This window comes from Phocoena phocoena, chromosome 6 (genome assembly GCF_963924675.1).
Source record: "Phocoena phocoena chromosome 6, mPhoPho1.1, whole genome shotgun sequence".
In the NCBI taxonomy this organism is placed as follows: Eukaryota; Metazoa; Chordata; class Mammalia; order Artiodactyla; family Phocoenidae; genus Phocoena; species Phocoena phocoena.
Window position 1 is genome coordinate 85,919,548 of NC_089224.1, and position 7,752 is coordinate 85,927,299.

Here is a 7,752-nt window from a genome sequence, read left to right on the forward strand (position 1 = left end):
ATATTGATTTGGAAGTCAACTAGAAGGTAATCTCCATAAGAGCAGGAATATTTATACTAATGTATCCCAACATCTGGAGTAATGCATAAGCCTTTAGTTTATATTTGTTGAATAAATAAATGGATGAGGAATCTGTGTCACAAACAGATAATTTTTTGAAAGTTTCACAGTTAATTACTAATGGAAGAAGAAGAAGCAGAACCCAGGTTGCCACCCAGGCACTTTCTAATAGATTTCATTGCCTATAGTTTTCTTTTTTCTTCTGGTGACAAACCAAATATATTCATTAAATATTTTTAGTAAACAGTAATTAGGAGGGATTTACTGTACTTTGAGTTTGAGTTTAAAGTGTGAAATTGTAATAACCAGCCTCCAAGATGGCTCCCAATGATACCATGTCCTGGTGTGCACGACCTTGACTGTGGGCTGAAATTATTGACTCCCTCTTGAACAAGGTAAAGGCTACCTCCTGAGAGATCCTGAGACAGAATCATCTGACTTGACTCAGTTATACCATATCAGGCTTCTGACCCCTCAGAAACTATGTGGGATAATATATGTTTTTGCTTTTAAGTTCTAAGTTGTGGGGTAATTTGTTAAGCAACAACAAATAACTAATAAAATCATTTTTAAAATAAATGTACCACCATTTACAACCAAAATTATAAAGTAAAAAATATTATATATATATATATATACACACCACATACACATATCTGTGTGTAATATTTATACATTATATATTTTGTTGAAGCTGTCTCTATATGTATTACATATGTTATATATCTGTGGAGTCCCTTAGGTTAATAAGAGCATTCAACACAGAGGGGTATTTCTGAAAATTGCTGAAATAAATTCTGAAGTCATCTAGAATGAAGGCTGCGATCCCCTGTGCTTTGGGGTTTGCCTCACTGTGCTCCTAGATGCCACACAATAGCTGCAGTATTGGCTGGGGTTTTTACAGCAGACATGATACATAGCCCACAGTGACCAGAGTAGTACTGAAACTGAGCAGGACCCTGTGGGGCTCCTGGGCATGGAAGCCTTTCTGTATTCCCCATTTCTTGGGACTAGGCTTCAGAGACAAGGGAGGAGCAGTCAAGAAACAATAGCGCAGCCTTGGGGCAAGATCCTGGTTCTGACTCGAGTACACATAAAAATATCTTTGAGCTCTTCTGCAGAACTCAAACTCCCAACAACTGGGAGATGTTACTACTTGATGAAGCATTCTTCATTCCAGAGAGAAGGTCACAGTTTGACAACCTTGAGAACCATAGAAGCTCATCAGGAGACCACCTGTGGCCAGATTAAAGCAATGCAGGCTCTACACATACCCTGATCCTTATCAGCAACCCCGCCCTTGAACCATTGCTATAAACCTCCTCACCAAATCCCCCCTGGTTGGGACACAGTTTCTAGGGCATGAGCCAACTGTGTCCCCCTTTGCCCGGCAAAGCAATAAAACTATTCTTTTCCATTTCACACAAAAATCTGTCTCTGAGATTCAATTTGGCACTGGTGCACAGAAGCTGAGTTTTCAGCATCAGTACCAAGAAGTATCTGTAGGTTACAAATGCTGTCATATTACACATTGAACTTGGCCATTTCTGGATGTTTCCATGCAGATCCTGGAAAAGAGCACTCCTATGAAGATCATGGAATATTCAAGGCTGTTAATCAGATATCAGATGGTATATGAGGCCTGCAGCAAAACAACTGACTTCCACTTCTTTGCTGTGAAGCAAACTGCTGATACGCTTCACTACATCTTCAGTCACTAGCTTGGAAGAGAGTTCTCTGACTTCAGCTATGTTGTTCTCCAAGCCTTGAATGAAGAGTGCCAGTCCTCAGTTTTCAATAAATTGCTTGCAGGCAGCTAGAGATTCATCTTCAAGATTCCAAAGTGCTTTCAAAGTAAACAAGAGAGCGACATCATGTGAATTCTCAGTATTCTTTTGTTTTCCTACTGCTAGAAGATCCTTGATTGCCATGAAGATCTTTCCTTTAGGTTGTGAAGTTTGCTGAGACGAGCGTTGCACGGCTAGAAAAGAGTTGGAAGCTCACTGCCACTATTTGCATGCCTTCAGAGCCATCTCATAACAAACTTGGCAGCATCATACCAGTCTAATGGAACACTGACATGGATCCTTGTCAAGGCATCACACCAAGGAATTAATTGGTTACTCCCTGAGGGAAACTCCATAGCTTCGAAAGACTTTGTATTCCACCACATCTTTCAGAACACAATTTCTCCAAGGTAACAATCAGATTTTTCAGGCAGACATTAGCCAAAGTAAAGAGATGCCTCCTCTTGCACCATGTAGCAGCCCAGGGCATCCTTTTGAAAGTAGAGAGGGACAATGGTCTTGTTCCAGAAGCTGTGGTGCAAGAAGTGAACCAGTAAACCATGATGCCCAAGAAGGGAGAAGGTGTCAAGCTGGGCCTGGATTCCTGTGAGATGTAATATGGGCCTACTCTATGAATAGGGCACACTGCACTCCTATTGGGAATGTTTTAATATCTACCAAATTGAAATGACAGGATACAATTTTCTTGATCTAAAGTAAATTTCAAAACTTCCTATGGAAATAATTAATGAATTAAAAAAATAAGAAACAACAAAGACATATTCCAATGAAATTTTAGATATTAAAGTATATCAGATAAATCCTAAAATTATCACCACTGGGGAAGGGGGCAGGATATTTAAAATATGGTAAGGCAATGGATTAACAACCACAGAGTTTAAAGAGAAGAGATTTTGATCAAATAATTAATGGCTCCAAGGCAATGCTTCAAATCAAGAAGATAATCAAAATAAAAGGAATATCATAAAACAAGTAGAGATGATAAAGAATAATATAATTTTCTCAATAATAATCCTTAACATGGCTATAAAAGCATTCAGATGTTACTTCAAAAAACTGAAAGAAAACACATTAATATGTAAGAATAATAATTTGGATGAAAAAAATCTCTGATTATATCAGCAAAAATTCTAGGTAGTATATTTATGTTCAGAGGGGTAGTATTTTTCTTTTTCACTGGGATGATTTTTATTTTTGGTACAAATTAATGCACAGTATCAAAGACAGTGCATCTGTGTTTTTATATATAGGTAACATGTTACCCCCCCAAAAATTATCCCATTACTTAGTACCTTAAAAAAATTCATTTATTATGTCACACAATTTTTTGAGGGATCAGAATTGAAATGAGAATATGTAATTTCAAAATCATTGGAGAAGAATAAAAATGGCAAAAAATACTTTTCAAAAATGTTTATAAAACAAGAACTAGAGAAGGAAATATCAAGGAAGCATATAATACAGAAATGTATAATAACTTTATTACAGCAAGATGGAGATAATAAGCTTTGATTGGATCCAAAAGCAAAATCTAACATTATGCTGTTATAAAGGAAAATGTGAGAAATAAATGTTATAATTAAGTGGAATTAAGGAATTGTCTGTTCTCATTCTTAGCCCTCAGAGCCACTCACCAGCAGCAAAAATAGATCACTTAATTGAACAAATTAACTGAAGTCTTTCAGAGTCCCTAAGAAGGCAGATGTTAAAAATTGTTGTAATACTTTCCATTCCACTAAATGAATAGAAGAGAAACTAAATGTGCCCTAAGGCACAATACGAGGGACCTATTGATTAGAAGTATGGGAGAGGGTTTTTATCTAAAAGGAAGAAAAATATATCACTTTAGAAAATTATATCATTTCATGTAGGATCAATCAAACCAAAAACCATCTACCAGTAAGAATAGTATTTTAAAGACCACAATTGAGATCTTAGGTTATTGCTTTGAATTGGGTTAGAGTATTTCATTCCTCACTTAATTATGCTTACAAGCCTGGGAAATGGCAAACATTGATGATCATCCAGCAGAAACCTAGGGCATTCCTAAAGCTAGTAGACTAACTATTGAGGGCATTTTCTGTTGAAAGGATCAAGGGATCAAGCTCTCTTCTTGTGAGCAGGGACATAGTTTTCTGAGAAGTGAAGGGTATCACCTGGTGTGAAGAGATAGCAGTCATTCAACAAATAGTTATTGTTTTACCTTATGTTTCACACAAAGTACGATAGAGTAGTGAACAAGGACTACAATGTTCCTCTTCTTCATGGTATTAAGTTCTAGTAAGGTAACTTAGAAAGTGAACATAAAAGGAATCAATTAATTGGGGATTATACATTCAGAGAGTGAATGGGAAATTCACCTAAAAAGAGTGGTCAGGGAAGCCCTCTCTGAGGATGGACTGTTTTATCAAACCATAATGAGATACAGCTAGGTACATAACATTCCGGGGTTGTGTGGGGAAGAATTCCAGACACAGGGAAAAAATGTGTAAAAGCCCAATGGCAGAAATAAGCCATGCTTTGTACAGAACAAAAAGCCAGACAGAGTGGCTGTAGCACAGTATTAAGGAGGACAGTGAAGAATAAAGTTTTAAGATATAGATATTAGCTATATTATATAGACCACAACAACATGTTTGGATATTATTCAAGGAACAATGAAAAGCAACTGGATACATTTAAGCATATAGAATGAGGATGGTAACTGGCAGAGGGTGGAAAATGTAGGGCTGCTAATTTTTTTTTTAAGGCTACTCTGTTTGCTATGCTGAGAATTAATGGGAGGGGAACCAATTAGAAAGCTACAGTTTTAAACATAGTGAATATTAGTATAGTTTTAACCAGGGAGGAAACAGGAGATATGGAGAGAAATAGACTCAGTATATATTTATATTTGAGATAGAATCAATAAGACTTCTTAATGAATTAAATGAATTAATGAATTAAATGAATTAATAAGGTACTAGGTGATGTGGCCTGACAAACTAGGTGAAAAGTCTTAGCATTCATGTATACAAGAAAAACTGGAGAAAGAAGTAGTCTTGAAGAAATGGAGAGTGTGATTTATAATTTTGTTTTGTACACTTGTAAATCTGATATTAGATGCACAAGCGATGATGACCTTTAGATGTACAAATGAAGAAAGTTGAATATAACATGATATATATGTACATACATATACTTTATGAGCACATATATATGGATTATGCATTAAATTATATGTACTAAAATTACCTTAACACAGGATGATTTCTGTTTTGCCAGCTTCATTGAGGCATAACTGACAAATAAAATTTATATACATATATTTAAAATATACCGCTTGATGTTTTGATACATGTAAATATTGTGAAATAATTACCACAATTAAGCTAATAAATATATCTATTACCTTGCATAGTTACCACTTTCGTTTCTTTTTTTGTCATGAGAATGCTTAAGATCTATCATCTTAGCAAATTTTGAATTTCAAGTGTATAGTACAGTACTGTTAATTATAGTCACCATACATACTGCATATGTGTATACATATATGCATTATGCATATATATTACATTATATTATACTATATACTATATATACTATATATACTATATAAATACAATGCACCATATATACTATGTAATATGTATATAATGTACTATGCATATATGTTGATGGGGTTCAGGGCAGGGTGTCTCAGAATGTGTCATTTTGGCATGTGAATTATGGATTATTTCAAATTGAAGACAACCAAGGCCCAACAGACTCAAGAAGAGCTTTTTAGCTACCCCTTAACTGCCTAAAAGAATTTAGATAAGGCACCTGTACCAGGAAGAGAGATATTACCAAAGATAACATTGTTTTTGCATCAGAAAGACTTAACCACATAGCACAGCAAACAGACACGTTTACCAAACATATGCTCTTCCCATCTTCCTGTGAATTGTCTTAATCCCCTTTGAAGTTCCAGACCCCTTTCCCATTCTCCTTGGCTCAGGATGGCATATAAATCTTAACACTCTGACGGTCAGAGAGCTTGATATCTTTGGGATTCCCATGTGTTTGAAATTAAATTAAATGCTTTTCTCCTGTTACTCTCTCTTTTGTTACAGGGGTGTCTTAGCCAAGAACCTAGAAGGATAGATGGGAAATTATTTTTCCTCCCCTACAGCATACTACATTAGATCTCCAGAACTTACTCATCTTGTATAACTAAAACTTTGTATCCTTAGACCAACATTCCCCCATTTCCCCATGGCCCTAGCCCTTGGCAACACCCATGCTACTCTCTGTGTCTATGACTTTGACTACTGTAGATCCCACATGTAAAATGTTTCTATATACAATGCATACAGAGTGTAGGTTAAGTTTCAACGTACTGTCTCCACAAGTATTTAAAATTAGGTTAATTATTTTCTGATGAAATTTGTTAAATCTAGAACTTAAGAACAAATGGGATAGATCTCTCCCTGCCCAGATTAAAATTCTAGGAAACTGTGAAACAATCTCAATCATTATCAAGGAAGAAAAGATAGTAAAAGTTGAACTCTCAAGTATTCAGAAATAAATGGCAATGAGAATGCATAATATTAAAACTTATGGAATTCAGGAAATATTTCACCAATGGAAGATATACTTCCTTTAATTTATTATGGGAGTAAATAAAAATAAAGTCCTACTCAAGATGCTTGAAAATAAAACAAATAAACCCACAGGAAATATGAGACTAATTTACAACAAAGTCATTAATGAATTAGAAAACAATGGACTTGCAGAATGGCCATCATTAAAAAGTCTACAAATAACCAATGCTGGAGAGGGTGTGGAGAAAGGGGAACCCTCCTACACTGCTGGTGGGAATAGAAATTGGTGCAGCCACTGTGGAAAACAGTATGGAGGGTCCTCAGAAAACTAAAAATAGAGCTACCATATGATCCAGCAATCCCACTCTTGGGCATACACCCAGACAAAACAATAATTCAAAAAGATACATGCACCCCTGTGTTTATGGCAGCACTATTCACAATAGCCAAGACATGGAAACAACCTAAATGTTCATCAACAGATGAAGGGACAAAGAAGATGTGGTACATATATACAATGGAATACTACTCAGTCATAAAAAGGAATGAAATAATGCCATTTGCAGCAACGTGGAAGCAAATAGGGATTATCATACTAAGTGAAGTCAGTCAGAAAGAGAAAGTCAAATATCATATGCTATCACTTAAATGTAGAATCTAAAATATGACACAAATGAACCTATCTATGAAATAGAAATAGAATCAGGGACAGAGCGAAGAGACTGGTGGTTGCTAAGAGGGAGGAGTTGGGGGAAGCATGGGGACTGGGAGTGTGGGATTAGCAGATTCAAATTGGTATATATAGAATGGATAAACAGCAAGGTCCTACTGTATACAACAGGGAACTATACTCAATATCCTGTGACAAACCATAATGGAAAAGAATGTGAAAAAGAATGTATATATGTGTATAACTGAGTCACTTTGCTGTACAACAGTAATTAACACAACATTGTAATTCAACTATAGTTCAGTAAAGAATAAATTAAAAAAAGAAAACAATGGACTTGGTAAATATATGCAAGCTCATTTCCTTAAAATAGTGAGTACATAAGGTGTAAAACAAAATGTAAACACTTTATGAAGGCTAATTAAGAAACACATAACTTAAATAGACACTTCTCCAAAGAAGATATACAGATTGCCAACAAACACATGAAAGAACGCTCAACATCATTAATCATCAGAGAAATGCAAATCAAAACTACAATGAGATATCAGCTCACACCAGTCAGAATGGCCATCATCAAAAAATCTAGAAATAATAAATGCTGGAGAGGGTGTGGAGAAAAGGGAACACTCTTGCACTGTTGGTAGGA

The 7,752-nt window shown here is 35.5% G+C and overlaps 1 pseudogene; it reads right to left on the reverse strand.

The window, feature by feature from the left end:
• Nucleotides 1–1,415: 1,415 nt before the first annotated feature.
• LOC136125101 (protein zyg-11 homolog A pseudogene) lies at nucleotides 1,416–2,203 on the reverse strand (annotated as a pseudogene).
• Between the last annotated feature and the right edge of the window lie 5,549 nt (nucleotides 2,204–7,752).